Below are 16,507 nucleotides of genomic sequence, written 5' to 3' on the forward strand. Positions count from 1 at the left end.
TTCACTGGGGATTGCTGTCTCCGACTTCTGGCATGTCAAAGTCGGAGCAGATTGGTTTGGACCCCGCTGCCCTTTTCACATTCAGCTAATGTGGGTGGAGGGATTGTAAATGTTTCCCAGCATATCTGCTGCTGTCAGGGGCGAATTTGGTGCCACTGCTGATGTAGACATTGGGGAAAAACACTCAGACTAATGCATGAATATTGAAAGAACTCAAACTAACCTTTTGCTGCCAGTTATTTTGGTCGTCCATATCTGGGCCTGCTTCGGCGCATTTACCTATTAACCAAATCCTGTGCAGCAGTATGAAAGACTGAACTGTCCCAGACACGGAATGTTGTCACCGTGCTACTGACCCCGCCATGTTGGCTCCAACAGTGTCCATAGCAAATGTTCTGATTATGATTCCTGTCTGCAAGTCAAATTTACCTCCAGCTGTGCCAAATGTTGTCAGTTAACCATTTTTAATTTTTGTACAGCAAAGAGGAAGGGACCACATTTCAGGCTGACTTTACAAAAACTTCCCTGAGTGCAATGATTCAGCCCGAAAACAAGTGAAGAAGTTATCTTCAGCTGCCAGTTTTCATTGTTTTCGCTATGTTCTAGAGTCATCCTTTTTGTCTAAAAGTCAGAATTATATTCTGTGTGCTTCAGACTTGTTTTTTCAAGTTAAAGCTCAATAATTTAAAGACAGGGATCGTGTCAATAGGATCCACTAGACAACAACACATTGTTTGACAGAATTGGTTTGCCTTCATTTGTGAGGTTTTCGCCTTACAGTCACTTTACTGACCTGACCTTGAATGCATCATAATGTAACCATCTGTTGACTCGTGAGGTTACCAAATAAGCTTTTATTCCACCAGTTTTAACACTGATTCTAAAATTGGACTACTGTTTTGACAAACAGGATGGGACATTTGGGTGGCAGCAGCCAGAAGCTGAAGAAAGCTGAAGAAGGCTTATTTGCACTTTTTCTTTATCTGTATCTTTTGCTTTAGTTCAATGTCGCCAAACTTTAGAACTCTTTGCGTGTTCAGCTGTCCTTGCAACAAACAGACCTCCAGGATTATTCTTTGTGTAGTTTGACACCTGTTTGCCATCAATTCAGCATTCAAAACTTAATTGGAAGATCTTTTTTGGTCTGTTCACCAACTTAAGATGCAATGTAAAATCATAGGACCCATTAAAACTCGATAGCAGAATTGATTAACTCAAACGTTAGTGATTATCATTTTTTATTTACTTGTAAAATTGGATCCATATTAGAACTGTGTTTTGATCTCCATCCCTAAATGTACGTTTATTTAGATTCAATGAAACTGTTGTTGTCCATGGAGCATCTCCACAGGAGTTCTGCAAACAGCTTAAATTGGAAAAAGCGAGAACGTGTCGTCACACCTGTCACTGATTTACAGCTTTTACACCCTGGTAGAAGATGAAGTGCTCGTCAGTGAGACCTAAATCACTGCACGCATTCATTTAGCCCCATTTCAGTCAGTCCAACATAATGTGTTTTTATCCTCAGGTGTTGAGCAGTATGTCTTCAGTGGGCTGATGCAGGGTGAGATGAAGTCCAAGTTAAGGTTCCCTGTGGGGACAATAAAGTACGTCAGTCAATAGCGGCTGCATGTGCTGCACCACACCGACCACAGAGCTTCATTCAGAGAGGAAAAGCTTGATAAACTATTACTTTATACTAGGGATGGGCATTTCAAGCCAAAATGAAGCCAAAAATGACATTTGATAATCATTGGCATCTATTCGACGATTATTCGAATATCACCCCCCGCACACACACACACACACACACATAAACACAAACACACACCTATCCCATTAACAGCCCGTTTATGTGGCAGTCTCGTTAACCAGCAGCAGGACGAGGTGCTGCAGGTAGCGGGCACTGTCAGCGTCTGTCTCGACCTTTATGTCGGTGTTTCTGTGACGCGGCGTGGCCTGTGTTTACATTTTACAGCCATGCTCAGTCTCTGGAAACGCACGTGTAGTAGTGTGAGATTCAGGAATGGAGAAAATGGCCGTGACTGTCGCAAATGTTTTCTTCTTCTTTTGTTATTTATTACAGTTAGCAGAATTCTTCTTCTTCTGTCATTTAATGTGGTTAGCAAACAGCTTTAAAAAGCTCTATAGCCACCGTCTGGTGGGAATACTGTATTATAACCAGGCACCGGTAAAAACGATGGAAAATTATACTTTTAAAATGAGAAAATATTCTAAGGAAATATTAGATTTTTACTAAGTGAATGAATATTCAAAGATTCGATAATCATTGCCCATCCCTGAAATTTTGAGCAGCTCTGCAACACATTTTCCAAATTTACTTTTTTACACAAGTTCGTCACCATGCAAAGTCTTTGCTGTTAGATGAGAGAACTGGAAGATTCTCTTAAGGCAGGGCATGACATCAGCCCACAGCAAAAGTCACAATGTAATGTTTACAGTGTGATGGTGGATGCAGGAACAGGTGATGACAGCTTTTGCATCAATATCAATACTACATGCAAATATTTGAAGTAACTCTTCTATTTTTACAAAGTGAATGAATATTTGAATATTCAAAAATCAATGCCCATCCCTTCTTTATATGTTTAAGAATTCAACGGACACATTTCATTAAAGGTGACATATCATGCAAAATTGACTTTTTAATGGTTCTTTACCTGAAATATGTGTCCCTGGCATGTCTACAAACCCCCCGAGAATGAAAAAAATCCATTCTGCCCCTGTTCTGATTTCTACACCTTTCTGTAAATGTGTGTGAAACGAGCCGTTTCAGACTTCCGTGTTTTTGTTACGTCACAACAATATCCGGTCTGTCACGGAGTCAGAGCTCGGAGCTTGTTCAGCCCATAGACTGTATAAAATAATACTGAATCCCTCCTCCGTTTTTCATTACCTGCACAAATGTGTGCTAACAAGGAGCTTAGGAGGGAGGCATGCTAGTTGTAGGCTGTCTTAATAAACACAAAGGTCGGTTTTACTCCCCACGTCTGCAGATTTGAAGATCTAGTGGATGATTTTTATTTATCATGGATAAGTGCTAGCGCTAATTAGCATAGCCACATAGCTATATGCTGTAGCTGTAGCTGTAGCTGTAGCTGTAGCTGTAGCTGTGTACCAAGACACACGTCGACATACTGACAAATAAAACAACAAGAAACACTAAATCTGTGACCAATCCTTCATAAAAGGTCCTGCTGCCTTTCTGGCAGAGGTCGGTTTTACTCCCCACGTCTGCAGATTTGAAGATCTAGTGGATGATGTTTATTTATCATGGATAAGTGCTAGCGCTAGTTAGCATAGCCACATAGCTACATGTTCGTAGCTGTGTACCAAGACACACGTCTACATACTGATAAATAAAACAACAAGAAACACTAAATCTATGACCAATCCTTCAGAAAGGTCCTGCTACAGGCGCCTCTCCGTCAGGATCAGATTCAGAGGGTTGAAGTAACGTGATCTCTGAGCAGCCGTGTATAATCAGCCAACATGTAAACATTAGATCAACGTGCTGGAGAGCCGAGGCACATCCACTTCCGGAGGGGGCGTGGTCAGAGGGAAAACAGAGTGTTCTGATGAGGAATGAAGAAGAGGACTTTTCAGGCATGCCAAAATCTGATTTCAAAGTGTTTTTTTGAGCATAAACTTTAAAGACATGTTTTGGGGACCTCTTAGACCAATATATATTGATGAAAAAAGCGTGATATGTCCCCTTTAAATTAAACACGTAAGTTTGCACCACAGCTGCAGCACACTACTTCAACAAATTCCTGCTCCCATTAAATACAAGTAATCTGGTGTGGAGAGGAAGCTCTGAAACCAATAAAACAAGGTGAGTCATCAATAATGAGATAACCAATCAAGAGCTCACAGAATAGGTATATCAGCTCTTCATTTAGCAGCTGTTTCAATCTGAAAACTCTGATAGTCTTAATCTCTTGAGTTTAACAAAAATCGACCTTTTTTGCAACTATTGAAAATCTCAAGAAGGATTAATCAGAGCCAGCATAACAGGTCTGTGTGAATATAACAGCACAGTACAGTTTAATTCATCCAGGAGAAACCCTCTGATGCAGCAGACACAGCGCTGTAAAGGTATTCACCGAGCATTTAAGACTTGAATGATTAGTTTTTATGATGCAGTGCTCGAGATGCCTCATAAATTCTGCACTGAATAAAAAATCTGCATGTTTTATTAATTTGCTTTTACACACACATACATACATTGTGTATCTTGAAACCTCTTGTGTTTCCCCAGCAGGCTTCAGTACATGTTTTTATGTTGCAGAGGTCTGAATAAATTACAGTAAATGGTTGTTTGTAAATGTGTTTTTTTTTGCAGAGGCGAGAAAAAAACAGCATTTTTTTTCGCTGGATAAACTTGTTGAATCGCCTTTTTGGTGTTTCTCAGAGAGAAGAAGGGAACACAGATAAATGTGATTCTGAGGTGACTGGATGTTGTCACCTGCTGTCACTGTCTCCTCGCAGAGCCTGTGATGGATCTTGTTTTGTCATGGTAACTGTCGCTGTTGTGGTTCGGTGGCCTTTAACGTCGCCTAAAGGTCACCGACATGAGCTGCATGATGCTTCACCAACCGGACACGTTAGACTCCAAACCAGCTGAGAGAGGCCGGGAGATGATTTCTCTTTATTTATTTAAGCTTTTTCGACTGTTTTCTCTGCCGTCTGGATTTTTATTTCTCCCTCACCTTCCAGTACGTGCTCGTAGACCGACGGTGTCTGAAATGAGACAAGAATATCTGTATGTTCACTTTTAAACAGATCCCAGAGATTTCCAAGAATACCGTCCCACTCAGGTTCTATTTCCCTAAGACAAAGACACAAGAAACCTCTGCATTATTCAGATAAATGGGATAATTTCAGAGGATGCACCTTCTACACAAATGTACGCAATCCATCTGTTTGACAACAGAGCTGCCAAGGGAATGTTCTTTTATATATGTATGCAATATCATTTAGTAGCCTTGGTGACATTTATGTGTATCCGCAAGTGGATAAAAGGATGCACCGTCTTAAATCAGATTGCAAAAGGGATTCATGCAGATGAAATGTGTGAACAGGCTTCTTGACTCTCTGAATGGATGAAAGATTGGAGTTTAAATGTTTTTTTGAGTTGTTCTGATACTATCAGCTCAGACTTTGTCCCTCCATCAAATCAGACTGTACAAGACACAACTTAGACTATTTATTAATCCCTCACTTTCAGCTCAATGTCACACAAAACTGCTGATTAGCCCTCAATTGAGCGCCAGTTTACCTCAGCTAGTGGAGCAAGCGCCCCATGTACAGAGGCTACAGTCGTAGGAGTCAAACCAGCGACTTCTGCGACAAAGTTCCTTGTAGATTCAGTGATTTTGTCATCAGTTTCTTTGTTTGATTGTTTAGTTAACTTTCTGCAGTTTTCAAAGTCCCATTGAATCGGCACAGAGGCAATTGGTGATGCAATTGTTACTCTGTCGTCAGCTTGTTGCAGCTTTTGTGATGAAAAGTTTGTAAATAAATAAAGGAGCCTTAGTTTGTTAGAGAAAGAAATAAAAAGTGGATTATCATAGGGATGTACTGCTGCAGAAATTCTGATATTCTCATTGGCTGTAATAAATACCAGGGGGTGGAGCCAGAGTAACATGATTTGTTTAAGCTTCTATTTCTCCTTTTTTATTTAAAGTACTTTAAAAAGAAGGACACATTTTCAACATATAACACAATTACATGTAAGAAGTGCATGTTAGTTTAGCATAGTGGAAAGTGTCTTTGGTGCAATCAGTACCTCATCTTTAAGGACTCTATCAGACTAATTGATCAACGATATGTATTAACATCAAACCAAAGTGAATGTAACATTATTCATGATACTCCTGTTTCCTGGGATGTTATAGAAAATATTGAGTTTCTTTTGTAAAGAAGACATCATTTGGAATAGACTACTCCTCTGCCCTTACCTCCTCTGAGGAAACATCTGTTAATAATCCATGTGTTTTGTAGTTTTTCTGAATCTGTGTTGATATTGCTGTCAGCTTTATTTAACGTGGAGTAAACTCAGTATTGTTTCGGCTTCGGCACTTCTTTTCCTCCACTCAGTATTTTACTCTCTCAACTTCCTGTTTTACTACTTTAGCTGCACACACACAGAAAAACACACATATGCACATGACCTGAGGCTGACCTGCTCTTCATTTACTAACTGATAAGAGTGTGTGTTTGTGTGTGTGTGTGTGTGTGTGTGTGTGTGTGTGTGTGTGTGTGTGTGTGTGTGTGTGTGTGTGTGTGTGTGTGTGTGTGTGTGTGTGTGTCTGTGTGTGTCTGTGTGTGTGTGTGTTTGTGTGTGTGTGTGTTTTTAGCTTGCAGTGGTTCAGCTTCACCCTCTTTTTACGCAGAGAAACAAAGAGAGAGAGAAAAAGGAGGAAGACAGAAACATCTTCGCTGTAGTTGAGGACTGTAACCAGAAACTAAAAAAAAAGGTGTGTTCAAAACCAGGCCAACAAAAAAAAGATTAAGACTTAACACAAGTGTTTTTTTATTCCAAGTTTTGAGATCAAAGTGTTTCTTAAAAGATAAATTACTATGAGATGAAAAAGTCACAATATTTAAAAGTCTAATGTATAAGAAAGTAAGTCAAAAGTCAGACATGAAAAAGTCAAAATAATGGTTTAAAAATAGTTTAATTGTGGGATAGAAAGCATAAGCTAAAAAGTCAATTGAATGACAGAAAAGCCAGGTTTTTATTTAAATTTTTTGAAACGTTTTTGTTTTATTAGGGCATATAACATTGAACAAGTGAGGACTAGGACATTACATTACAATCAGTCAAAAATAGAGTGTAACTTTAACTTTAGTATTTTAGACAGGTACAGTACACAACAAAGGCATTCAGACAATCAGAAAACGTTAAGAGTCTTCGTAGTTATAGCAATCTGATTTTCCCCTTGGTTAATCCCTCTTCTCCATCTGAAGGCGAAGAGCAAAGTCATTTTTTCCATACTGTGAACAGAGTTAATAATGTTTTGAAGTAGTTTAATGGTGGGAGGGTTCTTCTGAAGCCGGCCTCTTGTTATTGCTTTCTTACTTGCAGCCGTGAAAATCTTCAGAAGGTATGTCTCTCTTTCTGAGACCTTCAGTTATTTTCCCAAAGATGAAAAAATATTCAAATGATATTTCTAGAAAAGTCAGTTTGTTGTGAAAAAAGTTGAAACATGAGATTAGAGTTAAAATTTGGTAAAAAAGTCAAAATAATGAGTTTAAAAGATTATTTTTTTCTATTACATCATTTGCACTCTTTCAAATAATTAAAACTTTTTAATCACATGACTTTGATTTTTTTTTCTGTCACCTAATGTTGACTTTAATCTCATTGTTTCAACTTTTTATCTCAAAATTGTGACTTTTTAATCACATAATTGTGACTGTTGGTCTAATTTGACTTTTCTCAAAAAACGACTTAAGATGTAAAATAATGTAACTTTCTATTCCGTAATGATAATGAAGACTTAATTTATTATCACTAAGGCATGTAATCTCATAATCCAGAATCTTTATCTCAAGATTTTTTTATTTCAAAATGTGGGATTTTTTTAACCCAAGTTATACAACTTTCATTGAAGTTATATCTCAGAATTTTGACTTTATGTCTCATAAACATGACTTATGATCTCATGTTTTTTACTTTAAATTTTTTTTACTTCTCTGTCTTTTTCACATTTGCCCTTTTTTAATCACAAAGTCTTATAATACTCCCCTTTTCCCAGTGTAAAGGGCTTCCATAGTTTTTAGTTTTTCCTTAAAATGAACCATCTAGTCAGCCATCCAGTTGGTTAGAAGGCTTGTTAGTTGGCTCTGTTCAGTTTGTTGGTTTGTCCAACATTCATTGTCACTGCTATTTAACCACCAAGACAGTCAACAAGCCAGTGTTGTTAAACGAGTGTTCAATCCTTCCCTCCAGCCAGCAGAGAGTCAGCTGGTCGGCAAGGGGAGTGTCTCCCTGCTCTGCTGCCTCAGGCTCGATGATAGTCAGTCATCCAGACGTCCAGCCTCCCACACAGTCACTCCGCCAGTTAGTCAGTCAGTCAGTCAGTTAGTCAGTCAGTCAGTCAGTGCATCTGTGGGTGTAGATGCAGGGCTGCTGGTCAGCTGCTCTGGACGGCCGGTATCTCCCCGAGGATCTCGCTCTATAGAATCAGCTGAGGAGCCGCTGACTGAGAGGTAAGGCGCTCAGAAGCTCAGCAGGATGTTTGTTTGGTTAAGTGAATTTCAGAGGCTGTTTGCTGACTCTTGCAGGGCAGGCATGTGACGAGCTGCAGGCAAGGTGATTGTGTACAGATGAAGACACCAAAACACAATACAAGAAGTTTGTAAGAGGGATATTTAAGAGACATTTCTTTAATGCATCTCTCTCTGTGAAATGTGCTCCCAGCCTTTTCTACAAGCAGAGAACTGTTTCCATGTTGTTGCATTCAGCTGCATCATCCAGGCAGCTTATTATCTGGGCTCTGAGCATCCAACCGATGTAAGCTGGTCATAAATTCACTCTCATGCTGGGTCTCATGATAGTGGAAATGTTCTGAGGGAGAGAAGGAGGCTCAGCGCTGTTACTTTCTACTAAATCTTGTCTTATTAGGATGATATGATTAACCGTGTTTGGACCAGACTGCATGGCACCAGTGTGACTGATATTTGTGTGTTATGCTCTTTTTGGGGAGGAAAGTTTGAGTTGCCTTACCTGAAACATTGAGCAGCTTTTCTTGTGTTGATCAGGAAGCAAGACTTATTTGTATACTTGAATTTCTTTCAAGCAGGAAATATTTCTTTGTGGTGTTTGAAAATCTGAAAAATTGAGGAGCCTTTGGAATTAAAAAGCGATGCCTCCTTTACTTTCCTGGGTTGCGTTGCCACAGAGCACATTTGATAGTACTGTGTGGGATTAAAATTTAAACAGTGTATGCATTAAAAGGAGGAAGAACTGAGAAGAACAAGTCAAACAAGACAATGAGTGCAGCATCATTCAAGACTAATTTGTTCCTTTTTGAGACTTTGAGTTTTAAGCTTTGAAGGAAAGGAACATATTTAATTACTTATTGTTTGTACTATCCTCCAGGCCTGGTCTTACAAGTCTTTCAAATGGCTTTGAGGTACAAAGTTTATAGAAAGGAATCTGTAGTTCAAGTAAAACTCTGTGGGAAAACATGCTGCAGGGAGTATTTGTGTCGTTCTTTCAGTTAGCAAACTTGTGACTCAGCTATGTGACGGCCAGCAAGCCGAGAGGCTTTGTCGCTAACTAGCAGAGGATGTTACTGTAGCCTTCACCAAGTGGCCCTTTGAGTTATTACGACATATTCTATATATCTTGAGATGTACCAAGAAAGAACAGCTTAACTTTTCCTTGCCATCGTAAATTTCTATCTTGAGTTGAGAATCCGACCATGTGCTGGACTGAAATATATGTTTTTCATCATTCAAGTCTCATTAAAAGAGGTAAGCTAACAGCATTTTGTCCATTAATAACAAGACAGGAGCCAATGCTTCATAACTTATTCCCAGCCCAATCACAACCCCAGCTCTTCAAATATGGCTGCTTAATCAGAAATAAAACTATCAAATATACTTCTGCTCTTGATCAATCAGAATCAATCGTCTTTCCCCTGAGCAGGAAGTTTGGGATCTGAAACCCAAACAGGACAGTGTCTATGTTTTATTGCTGACTCTATGGTGACAAACTAGAAGTGAATACTTGTTTCCTCTGTGCCATAGAGTTCTGCTGCTGAGGCAAATAATTGGTCGGGTCTCATGCTCAATCATGACAATGCTCAATGCTCACAGCCGTTGTTTGTGTTGAGTCAGTCCTACGTACCCTGTCCTGCTGCTCTAAGTACAAAAAAATCGAATGTGTATTAATACCAAGCGGCCACCTTCGGTCTAAAAAAATTATTCCGATGCAGAAGTGTTAAAAACTGAAGTTCATCGAGGATCCGCTTGAGGCTGGCTCTGGAAGTACCGGAAACTACATACTCACCAATTCAAAAAAGCCGATCTTTACAGCAGAAATAAACATGTTTACAGCCTGGTTAAAAAAACAAGTGTAATCTGGATAGCTCATTTCTCGATCGGCACACACTGTAAGGGGGTGAATTTTTTATAACGCTGTAATTTCAAAGATATTGAGATTACCAGTCTTTCAATGACAAGCACAGCTGTTGGCTAGGAGGCTCAAAGCCCGCCTCTTTACGTCACACTCGCTCGACAGCAGTTATGTTGAGCTCAATGTTTCCAATATGGCTACCTCCAATGATTGGCTTCAAAACAGCGCTTCAGAAACTTCCATTTGTTATACAATCTAGGATCAATACACCACTGAAGGTAGTCCTTATCAAATTAACTATTTGAGTAAAATTTGCTCAAAACTTCAGAGCCCAACTAAAGCAGAACTGCTCAGGCTTTTTTTGCATCATAAACAATTTTCATTTTAGATAAATCGAAGCGTTAGGGGAGAAAAAACCAGCTGGACGATATATTTTCAAAGATTTGATTCCCAAATCAAGACAAGAAGAAGAGGTAGATTTGCTTTACATGGGGCGCCAGTGGCCTAGTGGTTCAAGCGCGTCCTCGTCAGAGTGATTGCTGGTTGGACTCCCGGCAACAATCTTTTGCTGCATGTCTTTCCCCATTCTCTAATACACACATTTCCTGTCTGTCTTCAGCGGTCCAATGGAATAAAAATAAATAAACAATTGATGTTCATTGCTAATATGGACTTAAAAATGCAAAATAATGATATTTTAACCATGTCCTATCATAAAAAAGGCACAAAAGCCCCCAAAATATAACTTAAAAAAAAAAAACTGATTAATTGTGATTACAAAAAAATAATTTGACAACCCTACTTTTTTTGTTACCTTCTCTAATTTCACTCTCTTAATTTGCTAGACTGACCACACTGGGTTGGGAAATTATGTACTGATGCAAACTGCATTGTTGATTATTGGATGAAATCATTAAATCTAACAGTAATAGCTGACCTTTTGCTGCAGTGCGGTGTGGCTGAGGTTTAACGTGTGCTGTTCTGGGTAATGGTATCTCAAAGAACAGACCAATGAACAGTTGATTGGTTCAACGAATAAAGTGTAGGGCACAGTGTTTCACTTTAACGTAACACTGTGAACGTGACTCATGTCTATGTGAAGTCTAACAGTCTCTAATGGGTGTCTCATGTGCAGTAGAAAAACAAATCCCCCCGTCTGTGTTTGAATACCTTCAAACCAGTTTGATTGTAGAGGGGACGTTTATCATCTCTCATTTAAACCCTGATTGATTCTAGAAAACTGTTCAAGCGGCAGTTTGCTGGACGTGACTGAAGGTGTGAATGTGGAACTTGTGTTGATTTCCTCTTTTTGTGATTTACGACAGAGCTGGCTCTGAAGTCATGTTTGACTGGTGGGGAGATACAGCAGCTGTCTTGAAAAAAGAAACACATGATGCTGCTTTCTTCTCATTGGTGTGTAACCTCCCGAGGTCACAAAACGTAAAACCATGTTAGTGTTGTGTTCTTGCTCTCAGCCAAACTTTGAGGCGTTAAAAAGAAGAAAACAACATTTTCTTGATGTTAATTGGATGTTAGGGCGTCAAAAAACGACATGTTTATTCATCATCACCGTACTGAGGCTGTTAATGACCTACATTTAACAGAAACGATACTCAGCCCCTGAAATATTAACACTTAGAATAGAGCAGCTTTAATTTATCATGTAAATAATACAAAAAAATCCAGACTTAATTTGCATCAAAGCGTCAAGGTCAGTTATTGGCAAAGCAACAAAGAAGTTATCAATATAATCTTATGATATATTATGAAATTGATGATTACAACTAATAAGTAAAAGTCCTTTACTTTGATCAGTTTTCTAAAGGTGAAGTTAAGCTGAGAGACAGAAACAGAGCAGAGTTGAGAGATTCAGATTGATACAGAAACACAACCAGTCACAGGAAACTCACTTCATCAGTCTGAACATGAAAACTCAGCAGCTGGAAAGTAAACGGAAAACACACAATGAGCAGATGAACTCAACCTCCATCCTTTGCTCTTTAAAAGTAATAAATGAATAAAATATGAATCTTAACGTTGTCAGCTCTCAGACTGTGACCGTGTCAGTTTGTGGTTTGCCTGACGTTGGTTTTTCAGATTGGCAGCGTGCTTCATAATACACTTCCTGTGGGTAGAGTAAGACGAGACCACGGAACACGACAGCAGCATCAGCAGCTTCGTATTAGCATCAGAGCAATCAAAGATTTCTTCTTGCAATGCAACTGAAATTATATAACTGAGATTATATATTCTGAAATAACCCTAAGCATCTTTTTCTGCACTTATTGTTCTTGTAGTGGTATATTTTTAACATATAGGTAAATATTTGCCTATAGAGGCGTTCAAGCTTGAACACTTATCATGCATGAGTGCCTGTTTTTTTCGTACATTTTTACAACTTTTATCCAACAATTTATTTATTTTTTCGGACATATTTCCGACTTTTATCCAACACGTTTTTTTTATGTTCTGACATGATTTATCTTGGTCTCATTTTTTTACATCACAAAACCTGGCATTTCAACAGGGGTGTGTAGACTTTTGCTATCCACTGTAGATAAATAATCTACAGACTGTCTGTAAGTATAGAAGCTGAACTCTGAATTTAATATTTAACTCAAATAGGAGAAATGTAATAATGAATGTTATAAAATGTTTCATAATGTTACAAACATTTCTGTTTTTGTGGAAAAATCTAAAAGTTAACTGAAGACTCATGAAAAATCATAAAACTTTGAACCTAAAAGGGTTTGAAAAGGGTCAAACAAGGAGAACAGTAATCAGATTAAGTAGCAGAAAAACACAATTGTGGTGAATATTAGATTATGAAACACTGAATGCTTCCAATTGTTACACAGACTTTAAACAACATATTTTCTCCTCTGCTTGTTTGCATGTTTGAAATAAAAACACCTAAACTGGCTCAAAATGCTGGTTCTAAGTTTTAAAGAAGAGAGGAACAAAGTAACTCCATAAGATGAGCGTCTGATGAGGACAACAGTTAATCTGATCGATAAAGACTTAAAGACGTGTCCTGATGAGTCATGTTGCCAGTCTTGTTTTAGATCAGAGCTCAGGTCAGGTCAGGGCGGATCCTCCAGCTGGTCGTGATCTGTGTGTTACTGTCCTGAGGCAAACAGCAGGACCACAAACTCAATCAGCTGACTGATCACATGACCTCTGACTCAATAAGCGGTAACCCCGAGCAGATTCAAACAATAGCTGAAGAGAGGAGAAAACAAAGAAAGTGGGTATGAAGAACAAAAGTAGAGCTGGGTGAAGAAGGAAAGAGAGTAAATATTGATTTGGACGCCTCACACAGATGGAACTGATTTAGTTAATAATGATTGTATTCTTTTAAAGAGTGCTAGCTCCAGACTCTTAGTATTCTGCATTAGTGTGACTTACACCTGAGTTATGGTTGTACAAGCTAAGTGACTCTCCAGCTCTGTGCTACATAAGCAACTGATCAGGCCTCCGATCTGCTCTCATTTCTGTCCTCCTCAGCATGTGACGCTGCTTGACGGGTTGGTCTGTGCTCAAAAGAAACTGCATCTCAATTTCAAAAAGCGACACTTGATTTCTGTGACCTTGTCAAAGGTCTTTTGCTCATTTTGCTACCTAAACCAAGAATGAAGAAAAAACTACAAGTGCAGAAAGGCAAACTGGTGATACCAAGCATTGCATAGTCGTACGTCTCCACCAAATAACCTTTGGCTTCTCCTGTTTTTGGGGATGTAAGGATATATTGCAAGATTGTAATCCATACAAATAAGAAGGGATTAAAATCGATTTAACAAAATTTGTATCAGGATATTATTTTTGTTGAAGGCGCTATCTGCAGTATACTCCGCTTGCTCAACTTCATTAAGTCTCTTGCGCTGCTCTCTCGTCACTCGCTGAGTGGAGGTGTTTTAATTTTAAAGCATGTTTCAGAATCAGCTGACTGAAGGTGTTGTACACAGCGGAGACGCTCAGCTGGGGGCTGCGGCTGAGTGACAGGTCTCCATGAGTGCTTTTTTTCTCCGCCGTCGGACTGATTATGACCGTGTTCACATGCTTATTTTCTTCAATAAGAACGAGTAGACAGAAAACTGGACACTTTGAGTCTGAAATAAGTTTCTGTTCAGTTCCCTTGTTGAAGTCTGAGCCTTCACTTTTATGACAGTATGTCCACGGAGATTATGAGCCTGCTCCACATGTTGATATTCAGCGTGTTTAACATTTTGGACACCTCAATATGATGCGTAGATATTCAATATGTCAAAACGCATTTTGGCATTGTTTTTGACAAGAAAAACGTTTACCTTTTTTTTTTTTAAAGATGAACCGATAATTGATTGTTAACATTTCCAAAGATCGATCATGGACAATACTTGAAATTTACATCCCTACTGTAAACATTACGCTGTGACTTTTGCTGTGGGCTGATGTTATGTCCTGCCTTGCAGACTTGTGCAGTGAGGGACACCAGTGAAAAAACAACTTTGGAAAATGTAGTGCAGAGCTGCTTAAAATTTCAGGAGTGGATATTTGGAAGAGATAACAAAGCTCTCTGTGTGTCTTTGTAGTCAAGTCAAATTGAAGATTGTTCTTCTCTAAGGAAACAAACAGGTGTTCATGTTGTTCGATCGCTGTGGTCTGAATCTAAGAAGAGCCTTTAAGGCGTTGTTTTGGGACTTTGTTTTCCTGGTTTTGTGGAATCTGCAGAGTAAAACCACAGTTTATCTAAACTTCCACATCACAGGTATCCCACATCTGCTGCTGTGCTGCGGTCTGTTGTGTCCACAGCTATCAAACATAACCATGTTAACTTAAGATCATCAAGACTATTGGAATCATGAGAGCTGTGGCTTCCAGGACAAAGCTCCTTTGTGTCTCTGTGCATTAGTTTGAGTTCCACAGTAACGGTGTTCAGATTGGATTGGATTTGATCAGGTTTCATGTGGCTGGATTTAGACACCTGAAATAGTCTGACCATGATGAGGAGGTTTAGATTTGTAATTTAGAGGTTGCTGGTTCCTTTAAAGACACTCTTACAAAGTGTGACGGCTTAGTTTAGCTGTTACTGTCTGTATGAAAATCCAAACCTTTATGCTTTCTTCTCTCTGTTGTGCAGATCAAGCGTCCTGAAAACATTTTTATTTCTGCAGCAGCAAAAGAAGGACGTAAGCAGTTAGTAAAGACTTGAATGAACAGGATACGCTGCGAGCTGGATCACTGCTGTGTTTAAACAACCACAGACTGAAATCAGCAGAACATATTGGATGAGATGGTAATGTCACAGGTTTTATCAGCAACAGTGTAAACACAATCTGTTCATTCACTGGTCCTCATGTGTGGATGTGTGGAGTGTGGAGAAACTGATAAGACGAGAGGAAGGAATTTTATGCCTTTCAAAGTTTAGACACAGTAAATTACAAAGGCAGAGTTTTAAGCAGATTGGCAAAAAGCACAACGTTGCACTCAGCCAGAAAATGATGGTCCTACTGATGTGTTGCTCTCAAACCTCAATCGGTACCCCGGCTCCTGCACCCCCAACCCCATCCTCCTGCCTCCAATAATTCCCCACCTCCATGTTGACCTTCACATCCAGCTGTGTTCGCTCTCTGTACAGATGTTTCCCACCTCCTGCTGTGGGATTAAGAAGGAATAGAGGAAACCATGTTGGGGCTCACAGGGGGATAGATAAATACTCTCAGATACACCTGACTGTGTCATACTCTGTCCCAGTTTCAAATACCAGACCCTTGGATAAAACGTATCTACCTGCTTGTGCAGAAGAACATTTATTCATGAAGTTATAAAAACAACCAGGAGTAAAGTTAGTAATGACAATATTTGTGGAAGGAAGCGGTCCACAGCTGGACACCTGGCTGCAGTTTAGTTTCCCTTCATTGATCTTTCGTCTACGTGGTCTCAGATGTCCTCCCCGGTTTTGTTAAGTGGGTCTGAAATGCTGAAAGGTTTCAGACAATCACAGCGGGAAACCCTGGAGGACGTCTGGACAAATTGGATCATCAAGGGTCAATCTCCACCCATGTTAGCGATTATTGATCGTTTCCTCTGGACAATAGATCGGTTAAAGGAAATAAAGGCAGAGAGTCTGAAGAACAGACGGAAAACAAATCAGACGTCTGATCTGTTTTGGATGATTCACAGGACGATGCAGTCAAATGTACACCTCTGATGAATGTCTGCTGACATCTTACAAATACCAGATCTGTGATTACAGAGACGTTTGAACAGAAGATATCAGGATACAAAGAAACATTAGACTTATAGACTATTTTTAACCTTCATGTTTTTTTGGTACTGACCAAATCTGTCCTCATTAGGACGGGGTCAAATTTGAAACATCACTGAATCGGGATATTTTGAATTTTGAATATT

General features: G+C 39.3%; 1 protein-coding gene across 2 annotated transcripts in view; it reads left to right on the forward strand.

Moving 5' to 3' along the window:
* Positions 1–16,507, forward strand: part of rab27b (RAB27B, member RAS oncogene family) — a 70,215-nt gene that overhangs the window by 28,327 nt on the left and 25,381 nt on the right. Inside the window, exon 1 of one of the 2 annotated variants that reach the window (XM_034709445.1) lies at positions 8,110–8,241. The exons of the other annotated variant lie outside the window; for it this stretch is intronic. The gene's annotated coding sequence lies outside the window, so the exon portion shown is untranslated. Of the gene's footprint in view, positions 1–8,109; positions 8,242–16,507 lie in introns of those variants that run through there. 2 annotated transcript variants of the gene reach the window in all.

This window comes from Notolabrus celidotus, chromosome 19, assembly GCF_009762535.1.
Source record: "Notolabrus celidotus isolate fNotCel1 chromosome 19, fNotCel1.pri, whole genome shotgun sequence".
Classification (NCBI taxonomy): domain Eukaryota; kingdom Metazoa; phylum Chordata; class Actinopteri; order Labriformes; family Labridae; genus Notolabrus; species Notolabrus celidotus.